At 37.7% G+C, this 17,019-nt stretch overlaps 1 pseudogene; it reads left to right on the top strand.

The window, feature by feature from the left end:
* The first annotated feature begins 7,939 nt into the window (after positions 1-7,939).
* LOC122140843 lies at positions 7,940-10,233 on the top strand (annotated as a pseudogene).
* Positions 10,234-17,019: the final 6,786 nt, after the last annotated feature.

Below are 17,019 nucleotides of genomic sequence, written 5' to 3'. Positions count from 1 at the left end.
AAAACCATAGTCCATAAGGGGTCAATTTTATAAAACTGAGAATTCTATACAAACATCATCTGTAAAGTTCGCTGAATAAATGCACTTAAAAAAAAAAAATGTTTGTGGGTTTGTTAGTAATAGAACAATATTTGTCCAAAATACAACTATTTGAATATCTGGAATTTAAAGGTTGCAACAAAAAAAATCCAAATACTGAGCGAGAAAAATTGCCTATAACATTGTCCATAAGTCCCTTAACAGAGTGCAAAATTAACTGATCATAAATTAAGTTTTGATACTACATAATATGAGGATAACTTTTATTAAACGATATAAAAATGAGCGAGTACAAGCAATTATCATCGACGCAGAGAGACTAATAATGTGTGAATTGTGTCCAGAGATAGTACAACGAAGCTAATAAAGAGTAAGGACATTAAGGATAGAAAAAGCAAAAAAATGTTTTGCTTTATTAATTCTATTATTATATTATTATTAATTCCTTTATCATCAAAACTTATCCGATGCAGTGGATACAAATCCTGCATTTCCACACAAACAATTACAGAATAAACATAAAAACCTGTTATGAACCAAATCTAGAGGATTTTGTCTTCTTCATATCTGTCCTGCTACACAGACTACAGACAGTGTTCAGGACAGTGACAGTTGTTTGTTGCAGCTGTGATGTGGTGGTGTCACCTGACCGGTGTCCGGCTGGTAACTGTAGTGCTGCATGTCAAAACCGTTATCTGGACCCACCCTGACAGACACCTCAGCCTTACCACTCACTTCGTGAACGTCTCCACCGCAGTCTCCAGCGCCTCTGGGGCTTCTGATCCCGCCACGGCGGATGAATCTGTGCTCACGATAACAACAACGACAACAGATGTCCCATTATCAGTGTTCGATACATGCAGACAACACGATACTTTCCTACACACTAAAGCGGGTGCGAGAATGCAAACAAGAGCCTCGAACAACGCAATGGATTAGCTGCTAGTATGAACACCGGAATGATGCATTTTGTAAAACTGTGGTTTGACATTCTAGGGCAAATGTTACACTAGACAAACGTCGTGAAGAGTGTGTGAGCAGCTTCTTCAGAAGAGCCACAGATGATAATCCAATAGATCACAAACTAGCCAGTGAATCTATACTGTGACTCTACATTTCCTCATACTTTTGATACTGGCAGATAGTAGTTACATTGTGGTAAAAAGCCACTAGGCTACCTACTATGTTTTACTTATGCCCTTATGTTTAATTATATATATCATATATATATATATATATATTAATAACTATTTAATCCAAAATAAAAGTTTGTTTTTTTCATAGTATATGTCGTGTGTACTGTGTATACCTTTATTATGTAGATATAAATACATACACATTGCATGTAATATATTTAGAAAAGTGGTGTTACACATTTATACTATTAAATATTATTTACATATAATATAACTTTATTTGAATATAACTATATACTACATGTAATATTTTTCAAAACATATGCTGTATGTGTGTGTCTTTTATACATATACACAATAAATATACACAGTACAACATATTTTATTGTAAACACAAACTACCTTTTTATTTTGACAGCACTAAAATATAGCATTATAGATATTTTTAGTTATTAGATATAGATAGAAATAGAGAATATGATCATGAATGAGTATATCAAACATGTATATATATTAATATTTTTGCCTTAGTACTTATCTACTACGTGTAATTTATGTTTAATTAATACTTTTTTATATAGCAAGGATTCATTAAATAATCAAAAGTTGAACAGTAAATTAAATCAAAAAGTAATTCAAATCAATAATAAGTTGAACTTTCATATTCATTGAAGACTACCTGGAAAAAAGTTAAGCCACAGATTCCACACAAATAGTAACAGTTATTTTAAACTGTAATATATCTTTTCCATAATATTACTAGTTTTTTTAATGTCGACTTATTGTTGTTTTCAAAAAAAAAACATAATTAAAACATCTTTCCAACCCCAACTTTTTGACTACGGTGGTGTATACAAACTGAACAAGGAATGTTATAGATGTTCCCACAACCAAAATGTCATTTGGAAAATGTGTCAACAATTACGGATTTGTTGTCTAGGTGGTTTTTTTTCTGGTCGAACACTGCAGTTTTGAGGTTGACAAGCAGAACTACAGTTTGTTCTCACCCTGAAACACAAAGTTTGAAACACCATCCGCTTGTTTCACAACCATTTATTGGTAATTGACTTGATTGTCTCTCACTTGCTTTAATATTTCCTATGCCTTGCAGTGTAATTTCTCATTGTTAAAATCACAATTATAACCCAGCTGTCGAGCTACATTTGCAAACTATTACAATTCAGCTAACACTCTAATTGCTAGCAGCTAAAGATCATACTGTGAAATGTTCCCAGGCCTATAAAGTTTTGACTTTTAAACGTGAATTTATTATCACACACTTACAGCCGATACCATATGTTTTTACCATTTTGATTAGATACTTAATTTTTAATTGTAGTTAATCAACTTTGAATCCAAAAGAGCCTGTGTTTAAGGCCTGGGTTTGTTTCTGCGGGGAGAGCTTTTGATTTACACGTATTTGACGTGGTTTGGTGTAACACCGATATCTTCTTTAACGGCTGGTTTTTTTCTGTCTGTCTCATACATATGCTCGTGGAGGATGGCTCTGGTCTTAAAATGGATCACAGCAGGCGTCACAAGAGACCGCTTATCTGACTCCAGCTATCATGATGATGAAGTAAGAAAGGTAAAAAAGAGAGGGGATCTTATAGTACCTACTGAAAGGAAAGGGGGAGGGCTGGTTGTCAATTTCAAGCCTTTCCCTGCACGTTAAGTGTCCTTTAAATACCAGGGAAACGATACCGAGGCAACACTTTGGCCGTTTTTTTAGCAAGCGTGATTCCCTTCCAGGACTATCCAGCTATTGCTCGCCTGTAGTTGCTACATACCCTAAACCCCGGGGAGCTCACATAGACTCGTGTACATCTGATCTGCAAACAGTTCATTAACTCCACGCTGTCGCGCTCCAGCGACCACCGTACCTTCCCCTATACCCTTCACTAGCGATTCCGAGCATTTTAACCTAACCTAAGCTGACAGCAGCCCCCCCTGGATTAACAATTCGATCTCGATTTAAGACAATGCAGAGGGACCGGGTAATATATCAACTACCCTGACGCTAAAATTAAACAGCTTAAGTTAATGGGCTCTTGAAGAGGGGCCCCTGAGAGAATGCCCAGAAATCATTTATGAGAGCAAACTCGGGAAGCACTCGGAAGATTTCAGACATCTATCAATGAAAAGATCCAGGCAGGTGCATGAACTAATGACCAAGTCTGACGGTGGACAGATCATCAGGCAAGGTGATACAGTGCCATGTATGTGATGAACAACACAGACTCAGTGTTCTGGGAACTAAGATCGACCCAGTGTAAAGCACCTTTTGCGTCCTGGGACGGTCCTTCATGTTTGGCATTGGCGCTCAGGAGTAAATGACACAGTCTGGGGTTATTAACTAAAAACTACAATCAGTACATCTCAAAAAAAAAAAAAAAAAAAAAAAAAACAAAACCAAACAAATAATATAAAAACAAATCAAAAATCCATTCCCATTGCTTGAAATTAAAATGGATTGCTATACCCTGAAATAAAAGTATTTAATTTAAATTAATAATTTTTTTTTTTAAAAACTGCAATATAAAATTTTAAAAAAAGGTTTTATTTAATCCTAGATGCCCAACAGCAACATTCTCTCATGTTTCTCAACCTTAATTTAGGCCCTAATAAAATAACTAAAAACTGAATAAAAATTAAAAGAATAGAAACACTTATCTCCTATCATCTTATTGTTCCCGTAAGAGCTCTGATACTGCGTAGCCATTTGTAATTTTCCAGATGCACATCCAACTTTTCAGCTTACTGCTCGGCCTGTACAAAAAACAGCAAACTATTGTGGTCTTAGTTCCATATTATTTTAATGTTATATATCTTAATTATGAACCACACTGAATGATTGTATGGACTGCTAACAGTTTTACCATTTTTTAACCTACTTACTGCACTACTGTTTAGTCTTATGCTTGTTTCCTTCATCATCAGCTATTATAACCGGAAGTCTCGCACATTCATTCACAAAAACTTAACTTCTTGCATTGAAAAATAAGTTAAAGAGAATATTAAAACCTTTCTAGATTAAAAACAACTTCTAAAGGCTCCAACCATGACCAAACCTTACTGCGATCTTTTAAAAACTATAAATACTTAATCTCAATGAGTTACTATTAATAACACCCTGCATAACTGACTGCAAAATCTACATGCGGCAGAAGAGTTGTTCAGGATTTTGCCTCATTGATGGAATGAATAAAGAATGATTCACACATCAAGTTTTCTTCTAAACTTGGACTACAAGGTGAAGATAATAACCTTTGCAGTCATTAATTGGTTCCCCCCCCCCCCCCCCCCCCCCTAGTACTAGGCCAACAGACCTGATATTGTAATATATAGGAGAAACGTTTAAAATGTAAATGCAAGAAGCAATTATACAAGATAGATAGATAGAGTAGATAGATAGATAGAATAGATCGATAGAAAGACCAGATAGACAGATGGACAGATTTTTTGGAAAATGTAATTTGCTATGAGTAGGAAAGTCCCTGTGAATTTATACACTTAAATCCAGTTACTTTTTAGTTTACACTACATGAAAAGTTCCTATATAATGCACCACTTATACTGTATTACAAAAGAGGGTGGTGCTACCTACCATCATAGGCCCCATGCTATTTTAGGGCAGTGTGGAAGTATCCCTCTAGTCAATTCAGAAAGCAAGAAAATGGTTTCAGGACAATATCACAGTGAATTAAGATGCAATAATATCTGTGAAAGTGCTGCTGCTTGTGGGGGGGGGACAAAAACTCCTGGTTCCCCATATGACCCCCCCCTGTTACTGTTTACAAATGATTGGTACAAATAACACATTGGGGGCCAATATTATTTGAAGGGGTTGGTTTCTCTGTATGAACCAATAGAGGCCGCAAGACACTAACTTTTAGTCAGATGGGCACCGTTGTAGTCTCTCATGTCTTTTTTTACGTGAAGAACCCAAGTTCAGGGTGGAGCTGGTGCATTGTTGCCCTGTTTAACTTGACTGACAATAAAGGGCATTATAAGTCAGTGGTATAAAATAAATTTTAGCCGTCTCTTTAGATCCAAAGCAATGAAAGTTATGTGACGCTAATTGTCTTGTTCTAAAAACAGTGTTTTTTGGTACCTGTATTTTCAGCTAAATTATGCCTACAAACTGCAAAAAGTATACTTTTTTTTTTATTTTAAAGGCATTTTATATTTAGAACAGATATAGTGTATTTAGGAAAAAAATGAGAGAGGAAGGGGGAAAAAAGTTAAATCAAGCTGTTTTTTCAGGCAATTTATAAAACGGCAGTCTTAAAACTACAAATGACGCCACTAAAATTTTATTTATTTTTTGTCATGTCATGCAGCTGAACCATACAACATTTCATGACGCGTTATATATCTATAATACTAAATCGCATTTCTTATTGGGTCGTAAACGTTTTTAGACGTTTATTTTTTAGAAAAAACGGTCAGAGAACTAATTCCCTCCAAAACAATATGGTACAAGATCTAATAAAATAGATTCTAATTTGTACCTATTAACAACTCATAGCCTATCGCGCAGTGAGACTGGGGACTGCAAAATGCACACATACGAATGTCTCTCCCTGCATTAGTTTTGCCCAAGGTGGTCTGATCTCGATCAGTCCACATGGTTCGATACACGGGGGCGACGATAAAAATATATTGAGCAGTTACAGCAAACAGCGTCAGGCATTTATCAGGTTTACATGTATAACACCTAAATGTCACTAATATAAATTTAAATACAAAACAATTCTATAATATCAATAAACATAAACATTTAGTCAAAATCGCTTATTTTGTTTTAGCCCGACCACCCCTATTTTTTTTTTCCACACATGCCCTGCGCGAGTCGACTCCGGGCTGTCCCTCTTTGTCCGGCAACGAGCAGGCCGTAATTAACATGGCCAATTTCGCGTTTGGGGATAAATATTAAATCGTAAGTCTATTTTGACATTGAATATTGTTTGTCATATGCGGGTTGACATCCATGTCTTGATGCAACAGTCAGGTGTATATGCAATGAGCTGTGTGAGCAACGTTTACCGTCTTACCTTGCTTGCTGATGGCTAAACGGCTAACAGTAGCTAGATCGCGAATTCAAATCACGTTTGAATTAAATTCAAACGCTTTAACGCGTCATTTACAGCCGCACTTTATTTTCGAATCGGAACGCAGTTTTAAAAATGGGGGGAAGAGCTCGGTGTGCTCGCATCTGAGTGAGATTTCCACGGCCGTCCAGGTAGAAACACATCTGTATGTGATCACATTGCAGGCAGGCAGATGTGTATTCACATCAGTCCATACCCCCCCCCCCAATCACTTCTCATCAAGGCTGGTTTGCGTGCTTGCAAAGATCTTTTGGTTAATAACTCAAACGTATCTGCGATGCTCATCCAGATCGCGTTATTAATTGGGGGTGCATGCGTGTAAACGTGCAGAAAATGATAAATCTGACTCGAACCATTAATGCATCCTTCAGACATGTTGCTGAGTAGGTGCCTGATCTCATTGGCCCATCGGTACAGTTAAAAAGTAAGCATTTCACGCGCAATTCCTGGGGCTGCGGGGTGATACATCGACTTTGGACCCGAGGAGGTTTTCGTCAAATAAACTAATTTCTGTAAATGAACGGTGTCATGGCACCAGCACCGACAGTCATTTTAATGGCGGGACAGCAGGCGGGACAGAGTCAAGGAAAACGAGGCAGGGTAGGAAACTGTCCATCAGCGCATCTCTGTGTCCGAGCGGGAATCCACACAGCTCTGGCTGCAAATCTCCCTTTTTCCCTGTCCGCACATGCCTCAGTGTACGGGTGGCCTTGTTTTCGTGGGGATCTGTCTTTGGGTAGCTTTATATGTCAACCTCGCATCACTTGTCTATTCACGCGTGGTTCGTTTGGGGTTAGTCTTATTTTTTTTTTATTTTTTTTTTAACAAGCATTGCATTCAACTCTTTTCCAAGTGTGTTATTTGTTCTAAAAGCAAGCCTCTTACTTGGGATCAGGGGTTTGGGATCGCTAAAGGGTTGCATAAAAAAGTTCATCAGCTGTAAAGTTTGTCTTCAGAGAGTAGACCGATAAAACGACAGATTGTCTTTAACTAAGTGCCAGTATGGCATTTTTTTAATTTCCTCTTTAATTGCTGCTATTGCTCAACAAAATTGTACTACAATTAAATGAGATTTAATATAATATTTTATAGAAATTTAAACAAAAAATATTACTTATTATTATAAAATGTATGCATTTTTTGTCCCACATTATCCAGATTATATTTATTTTTTTTGTGGCTGTGTAGCTGTACAATCTAAAAAATTGTATAATAATTGTTATTATTAATCTAAAAAAGTGGCTATCACAGACAGACACTGTGACTTTAGAGACAAATATTGCCTGTATATCCATAAAAATATTGGCCAAACCGATTATCTGTCTATCTCTAGTCTTCAGGTTTCCTTGTCATGATGTTTAATAACATGGGATAGACTTTGATAATTTAGGTTTTATGGGGGATTTGTTTTTTTTTATGTTTTGATTTATTTGGTTCTTGAGAAATATATGTATTTATTGGAGATACTGAGATGTGTGGTTGTTGTTTCCACACAGTTGTTATAATAGAAATAAAAACATGATCTAGACAAAAGCTATCAACACAATGTTTAATAAAATAGTCAGTTATCAAATCTATTTGTTACCAGTGCTCTGCTTTATCTCTTCAAATGCCAGTCAGGGTCACAGTTGATGCTAGCAGTGTGACACAATGGGCAATGGTAAATGAGCAATTCCACCTAATTACCACCTGGCAAATTACAGTGGAGACAAAAAAAATGATCTTGTGCACGTTTTTGCATAAAAAAAAGTTTTTTGTATAAATGTGCTTTTGGTTTTAACTAACCTAATTTCTCCCACCCTATTCTATTGTTCATTTAGTTCCCCCCCTTTCCATTTCTGCCTCCCATAGGTTTTCCCAGATGAAGAGCCAGCCAGAGAAAAAGAATGAGAAAGTCCAACACTCAGGTTAGTTTTTTCATCTTTTGAATCTCTTAATGCTTTGTTTTATATTTAGATATTTAGCCTAACTTTTGTTGTGATATTTGCAAAGGTATTCATATTCTTAATGAACTTTGGTACCCTCTTTAAGCTAAATGTAAAAACAAAAAAATTGCATTTAAATGAATAAATTCAGCCTGCATTAACATTAGAAACTAAAACAGCAATTCAGCATTGCCAACTTATTTCTCACCCTTTGGTATTTCCTGCTAGCGGGGCAGCATTTCTCTCACCTCTCTGAGTTTGCAAACCCCCTACTACGCCGATGCGTTGATCACCTAGTGCCTCTATTACCCTTTCGATGATGACCTTGGTCCATCTCCATAACTCACCCTTTTCGATGATCGCACTGTTGGTCCGCCATCGCGATCTGGTGGAGGAGGGGGTGCCAGGTTGGTGTGCCCTCTTTTCTTTCCCCGTCCAGGGGGAGGAGGTGGAGGTGGCTATGGTGGACCCCGGTCGAATGGGAGGAGGTATTGGGATTCATGGGTGGCCCAGATGTGGACCTGGAGGGCGGACACAGCCTGGGCCGCGACTCCGACCCCCTTTCGGTCCGCCAGCGCCAACACTACTGGACCACACCACCCACTTGGTTTTGGGGGCATGCCAGGCTTTGGAGGTGGTGGAGGCGGAGGGGTGGTGCGGGAGGGAGGTTTTCCACCAGGAGGCCCATCCCAGTATAACATGCCACCCCAATTTTCAGCCCACCCATGCACCCTGGGCAGACTAGGCTTTCAATCCAATGTTGTCGCCTGGAGGAATGGGGTGGCGGTCCGTCCAGGAGGTGGAGGAGGTCCACCTCATCCCAGGTTTGGTGCATGCCTCCCGCAACAGCCTCCACATGGACAAGGTGGCCATCCCTTCAACAGCCCGCCCTTACCTGGCGGCCCTGGCCCTCGTGGGCCTCCGCACGGCCCCATGAACCCTATGGGCGGTATGGGAGGAGGAATGAACATGATGGGCATGGGTGGCGGAGGTGGTGGGGGTAATATGGTAGGTGGACATCCAGGTATGCCTCCACAAGGACAGTTCCCTCCTCCACAAGATGGCCCTTACCCTGGATCTAGTCCTCCTGTTGGTGAAGAGGGAAAGAACTTTGGTGGCCCAGGTGGTGGTCCACCTGTTCCCTCTCAAACAGCAGACCACCTAAACCTTACCACATCACCTCACCGGTTCCTCCATCCAACACGAATCAAATGGCCACATGCCCCCTGGTCCGTCCCCCAGCCCCTGGCTCCCCCCCACAGCGCCTGGAGGAGGTTTCCCAGCCGTCAATCCAGATGTCCAAAACACATCCCCAACCCCAACACTCCAGGACAACCCCAGTCGGCTCCTCAACCCCCCAATCCCAACTCGTCTCCCACTGGCCCCCATAACGGGTCCCAGAAGGTTCCCAACACCAACCAGTCAGCATCCTCCACCCAACTCCACTGGTGCCCTGGCCCCAACACCCCATCCAACCAGCAACAACCAACGCCAAGTATTCCCACCAAACTCCGCCTCCAGGTTCAGCGCCCCTACAACCAGCAGAACATGCTTCACTGGAGGTCCAATGCCAAACCAGCCACCCAACTCCAACCAGAACAACCTTAACAACAGCAGTTGGTGGCAAACACCACCCCAGGTAGCAACCCCAATCCTCCATCCAACTCCAACTCCACGCCCAACACCCAATCCCCACTTCCCAGTGGGCCCGCTCCACCCTCTGCTGGCCCGGGCTCCGGTCCCCCAAAGCTAGTGAGGTGGAGGCATGGTGTTCCCTTGTGGCCTCTGCATGTCGAAGTGCCACGAAATACCAAGAGGCCATCTTGTGCGAGGCCCCTCCTGCCAACGATGGTTCCATAGAGAACTGGCAACAGGCCTAACTGAGCCAGCATATGGGCTGCTAACTAGGGGAAATAGCGCCCGCGTTTGTGGGCTTGCGACTTCTGCCTCAAGACAAAGGAGATTCAAGCTGTTTATGTGCGCCAGGGACTCTGGAGACAGCTGGTGGCTGCCAAATGATGGCTAAAAGTCTAAAGGGAGGAGAAGAAAAATGGGGAAAAGAAAAAGAAGAGGGGATTTTTTTTGATTTATTTCTTGGAGCTTTATGTCTTGTGTTTCATGGTGAGAAAGTGAAATGGAAGTGAAGAATTAATCCACCAGAGGAGAGTGAGACATACAGATAAAACTGAACTTCTTAATCTGATGTTACTTCTTGAATTTGTTTCTTCACAGACCTCATAAGCACTTTTAGGGCCCATGTCTCTGATTAAAAAGCATTGTAACAGATGTTGGAAATGTTTGTATATAAAACATCATGACACATTTTCAAAATTCAGCTGTTTTTGATTGATGTTGCACTCATAGGTCTTCATTTCAACTTGGTGACAAATTTGGAGAAGCAGATTGTTTCTGGCCACAGTAAAAAGCAAAATTCAATATATTTGTACAAGAATTTAACCTTTTGTGTGATTATACCGAAGATCAGCCTCCAAAGAGCTGTCCAATCTTTTTTCTTTCTTTCTAAAATCCACCTTGTTGATCTGCAAAGCACTGAAGCCAACTTGCTACCTCAGAATTTTGACATGTCTGGCTAAGAATGCTTTGATTAAGTCAAGAGTGTATAGTCACCACACAACCTCTCCTCTCCTCTCAGTGATCTCCATTTCAGTATATCCAAAGGAAAACGGCAGCGTCCTGAAAAAGGCATATGAGACGTAGATAATCAACATTTCACTGGGTGTTTTTGAATACATGAGTGATCTGACAGAAATTGGAGTCCTGCGATTCATTGTTGATAAAACTCTAGATTGTTTCTCTTCATGTACAGCTACTCACTGTTCTTGACACAAAGTGGACAATGATAGATGGTGGCATAGCCGATAGTGGTAATCCATTACCATATCAGTGTATGTATGTAGTCTTTGGATTGCATGTGAACCAATGCAGTACTTCGTCAGAACTGTTTTATTTGTTACTTTTACTGTTCCGATTAGGCCTCATCCTGGGCTTTGAAGTAGACCAAATAATACAATGAAATCAAATGTTGTCGCAGAGTAAGTTGTTTGCAGTTTCTCTCTCTTTTTTTTAATTTCTGCATTTCTGTCCAGGTTGCCTTTTTCTAATTTGTTACTTTTTATGTACCTGTGTGTATGCAGTTCAATGTGCTTGCTCTGGTGCCCTCCATTCGCCAGCATTGTGCAACAATATGGGGGGGTTTTCTGGCCTCTGGCTCTGTACTGAAAGAAGTAAATTGAATTGTTTTTTTACAAGTCTTTTTTGTGACTTTATTATTGTATTAAATATGGATAAAAAAAAAAAAAACTAAACAAAGGCATATAATTAAAGATAATTTTTTTTTTTACGTGTATATTTTCAGCTCAGCAGTCTTTAAAATAATATTTAAAAGTTTCTTTTTATATATATATATATATATATATATACATATATAGTATATATACATACATATTATACATATTTATATATATACATACATATATACATATTTATATATATACATACATATTTTTATATATATATATATATATATATATATATATATATATATATATAAAAACAGCATTTTGTTTTTTTTGATAAACAGCATTTTGATGCTCATGTCAGTTAGCTGACCGTCAACTGTTTTTAAGATGTTTTAAACAAAACACTTGTATCCATTGTGATTTTGTTGTTTATTTTGTTATGTTAAATTTGTAGGGCAACCCAGAAGACTAATTCACCATGGTTTTTCTATGGGTTTTCAAAATTTAGTAAAAGGAAGTCTGTGGTTAACATTATTTCGAGGGTGCATGTTTTGTTGCAGCGACTTCAATGATCTCAGTCTTGCATTTTGAAGCTTCTGTGTTTTTAAAAGGCTTGCTAACAAGTTGCTATGCAAGGACTGCTATAGTTTATAAAACTTTAGCAGCTTTTGCCAACTGTAATTTGTTTAAAAACAAAACACAAAAGTCCCTTCAAGTAATACCACAAACCTTATTTTACTCAAAAAACAAAACAACCTATTCAAAAATCTGCTGTAAATGTAAATGTCAGAGGAAACTCATGCATCGAAAATGCAAATTTTGGGTGTATAAACTAGTTAGTAATGCTAAAGTAAGCTATGAATGGCCATATTCATGAAACATGAGCGGAACAGATGTCTAAATCATTCACGGATCCATAATTTTGCAAATGATTAACACAGAAATTTGTTCTAGTGTTGCAATGCTATTTTGTTTTTTTACTAAAGGTAAAAAAAAATCAATTTTGTAACTGAATTATATTATAATATATTGACAAATCAACTAACTAAAATCTTTATAAGAAAGAACGTTAAAAATAAAACTTGTTTGTTATCTGTTATGACTTTATGATACACGTTAACTATTTTTAGAGTTTATTTTCACAACTTTATTATTTTTAGTGTGTTGTTTTAAAACAAAATGCAATTTTAACGGGAATAAACAGTGGCATCGAGTTTCTTAAATTGGTTAATGGACGGGCCCTGAATTATTTGTATTTGATTGACATAAGATCTCGGCCAATCACGTGTTCCAATCGGCCGGCCTTGGGACAACTCTTCATCCAATCAGCGTTCAGAAGGGGCGGATCAACGACGCAAAGGCAACAGGTTGTTTCGGAAAAAAACGCACTGACAGTTTTGCATGGACTGTCCATCGTCGGTCTCAACGAAGAGTTTCTAATTGACACCAAACCTAAAAAGAGCTTCTTTATAGTTTTGTGCCTAGTGAAGGTCATTGCTGAAGGTTCCGGAAAACAGGTAAGCAAAAGGAATGCCTTTGTTTACCCAGCGGTGGATATTTGCATTGGGCTTTTTGTTTTTGTTGCTGTTCATGGCTGCGGGTTTGTGTCCAGCCTTTCAGTTGTTATAATCCATAATCCCACGGTTTCACAATTACGATGGAGTTCTGCTGAGCGAAGCAAAGAAACACCTGTTGCTTTGTGTGTCTGAAGCTGGAAACTGGATCACAGAAGATGCGCTGATCCAGTTTGGCTTTCTCCTCTATAAAAATAATAAAGTCGGTATGACTTTGACCTGCATTGATCCCAGTAGAAAAGACCAGCATCGTTTTTTATATATTAGGTATCGAGAAAGTTGCGAATTTTAAATATCCCATATGATTTAAAGGGGGTTTTGATAGCATATGTGTCTATATCTTTTACAAAATCAAAGGACAACACAACTAAACAATAAGTCAAAACTGTAGCCATGATTTTTTCTATTCTTGTTTTGTACTATAGATGTAACTTTAGCCACGTATATTAAAATAACATGCTGGTTTCGATCCCACCGATACTGACTGACTTGATGGGTGGGTGTGACGCAATTTAAACACGACTGAAAAAAACTTTCATTCTGCACCTTTGCTTGTGCTTCCTCATCTCTCTTAACTCATATCTGTGAAAAGAGAAACTTAGGGACAAAAACAGCTCCTCTAAAAAGTGCCTGTCTCAGTGTAATTTAATATTTAGCTCTTGGTTATTTCCAACACAGTGTAACCAGAACATAGTGGAGTCTAATTGTGAATGACACAATAACTCCAATCTAGCCTCAAACCCAAATTCTATCCTGTCCTTTATAGTGTAATAATCTGGCAAATAAAATAAAAATAATTAAATGACAGTGAAAAAATGCCAACGACTAAGTACATGTGTGTCGTTGGCATATGTGATAGTATTTTGTTATCCTATTTAAAATGTTGATTTCAAAATGAATAGTTTCGTTCTTGTTTATGTGCTTGGATATCAGTTAATCAAGCTACTGTAATTTGTCAACAAAAACTAGCCGAAAGCTATCATATTACTTTATGACAATAAGGAAAGAGCTTAAATATATATCCAGTTATGACAGAGCCCCTGAAATAAGCTTAAATTATCATGATTGGCTGTTTTAGGTGACAAGATATCAATATAACACTCTAAAAATGAATGTCATTGCATCAAATTACAAAACATCAAAGTAGAACATTGTATTAAAGACAGAGAGCACATTACAATAATAATAAAATAAAATAAAAAATAGAAAAATTAAACAGATTAAAGAGGAAAATTACTTTTTCATTTTCTGGTTAACTTATTCCAGTCAACGAAAAACACATTAAATTCCAAATTATTGCTTTTCAAATTCATATGTTTGAATAGCAGTCACATGTTTGTGGAATATGTTCATATTCATGCGGTTATTCTGCTCTTGAGGAGAATTGACTTAATACATCCAACTAAAATAACCATGGGACAGTTGGGTAAAAGTGGATAAAGCAATGTCTCAGAAAGAAAAAAATAGAGAAATTGTTAGAGAAATTGTCATGCATAATTTTCATATAGTACAATGCCACTCGGTTAAGAGTTTACTTTTTAGAACCATGTAAATTAAATAGCAGTTATTGAGACCACATTTGGTGACATTTTGGAAGTGATAAAAAGTGAAAGACTGTGATGACATAAATTTCCCCATAGAAGCATCAGCCAAGAAAACAACGAATGGATTAAAGCCAATTCAGACACAAGTACCCTCAGGGAACTAATACTATCAAAGAGAGTGGAAACTGTAAATAAAACCCTAAAAAATCTGTTTAGGTATTTTTTTAAATGAGCAATTCTCAACAAGAGTTAAGTCAATGATCCTTTTTTAATTCCATTGAAACATGCAGCGGGGATGAGTCTTGTTAGTGTGTTATCATAAACCTAAAGGATCTGATGTAATACTCCCGAGGGGTTAACATAATGTGCTTTTTATTCAGTCATTCATACAGAGCTAAAAATATATTTCTAGAAATTTGAGTGTGGTTTGAGTGTAAAGTTTCAAGAAATCAAGGGAAAATGGAAGTAAATCCAAATTAATTGATATTAATACAGGACATGAATCTATTTTCTAAATGCATTTTTTCTTTTTTGATCATCTATTACGTTCGGATGTAAGTTTAAGAAAAAATCGGTCACTACTTCCATTACAACGCAACTTTAAATATACAAAATTATGTGTGATACATTGCAAAGGGGTGGAAAATTTACCTGAAATTGTCTGCCACTTTGCAACCCTAGATGTAACAAAATTTTACCAGTAGTGTGGTTGAATTAAAAGAAATGAAAACACAGTTAAAGCTACTGATTACTAATACAGTAAAACTGAGTATCATCGTTCACTGATTAACATGCTAAATCAAAGACTTAATTTTCGAAGATTAGTGATTAGTTTTTTTTTGTTTTTTCGTTTTTGTATTTTTTTTTTTTTTTTTTTACATTTTTGGCAGAAATTAAAGGGATACTTCCACTCCCTCTAAATGGAAATATTGTCATAATCACGTTGTTTCCAAACCCGTAAAAAGCTTTGTTCATCTTCGGAACACAATTTAGAATTATATTTTGGATTCAAACTGGGAGACCTGCAAATAAAATACACTGTCATGGTCCAGAAAAGTATGAAAAACATCATCAAATAGTCCATCTGCTCAGATTCTCCAAAATGGCACTACGCTGATTTTGGAGAGACACAGAGGGAGAGGAATTGGGTTGGCTAAAGTCTGTTATTTTTGTTTTCTTCATGGTACGAAAAAGTATTTCTTCGTCGCTTCATAACGTTACGTTTGAATCACTGATGGCAGATGGAGTATTCTGACGATGCTTTTCATACTTTCCTGGACCTTGACACTGTTACTTACTTGGCAGTCTATGGGACAGTCACAAGCCTCCCGGTTTTCCTCCAAAATATCTTAAATTGTGTTCCAAAGATGAATGAAGCATTTATGGGTTTGGAACGACATGGGGGTAAGTGATTAATGACAAAATTTTAATTTTAGGGTGGAGTATCCCTTTAATGTTGCATAAAATAGGTCAGGAAATTGGGGCGGTACTTTGGTTTATTACAAAGCAAATCAATCCATCACATGCTTTTCTAAGTATCTAAGAGTATGATGCCAGCACAAATATTTTGTATATCTGGTTAATTTTACTGCTGATGGAAAATGTGACAGAGAACTGATGATCTAGTTAAGTAACATTCTCCAAGTACCAACAGCCATTCTGATGCCAGGTTGGACCCAGTGCAATTGTTGGAGGAAGAGATCACACTCCACACAACTATTCCAGACCTGTTTTCATACACCTGTAGCTTTTAATGTTTGGCGGATGTAAAACACATGGGTTCTAATGTACTAATAATTTGAGAAACCTGCGGAACAGCATTGCACCCTTAAACAGTTTTTCATTTTGGTGAAAGTATATATTTTTTTCTGAGACATTAATATTTGTCACATCACATGTTTGTCTTGACAAGAAACTCCATTCAAAAATATACAGTTTAAATATATACAGGTTTCACCATAATTACATCTGCTCCATTAACCGTGAAAAATCACATGGTGGGTTCCATTTTACAGAATGCCTGGAATCCCGTCTATATGTAGGAATGGACAATGGATTACTGTGAGTAGCTAATCACACCTAAGGGCTCAACAGAGGCGCTGAGACAGTTATAATGTAACCACCATACCCCGTTGTTTCAACTAAGTTATCATTGATAGACCAGAGTTTGTGGACTGTGTATTTTAGTTCTCAATTGTCATCACAAGCGTTATGCTGGTGCATTATAAGTTTGTGTTTAACACAGGATGCAACATACTACTGCATACACAAACAGCAATTGTTGACTTTTATATAGAGATTGCAGAAAGAAATTTGCTCAAGTACTTCAAGTTGCCCACACTGATGAGGTGGTAAAACGTGGGCGTTAGATGATGCCCCTGCATAGCTCTGGATGTTTTTCTGCATCATATGCTTCATACCACTAGA

This window comes from Cyprinus carpio, chromosome B19 (genome assembly GCF_018340385.1).
Source record: "Cyprinus carpio isolate SPL01 chromosome B19, ASM1834038v1, whole genome shotgun sequence".
Classification (NCBI taxonomy): domain Eukaryota; kingdom Metazoa; phylum Chordata; class Actinopteri; order Cypriniformes; family Cyprinidae; genus Cyprinus; species Cyprinus carpio.
The sequence above is the reverse complement of the archived record's forward strand: the minus strand, read 5'-3'. Positions and strand labels throughout refer to the sequence as shown.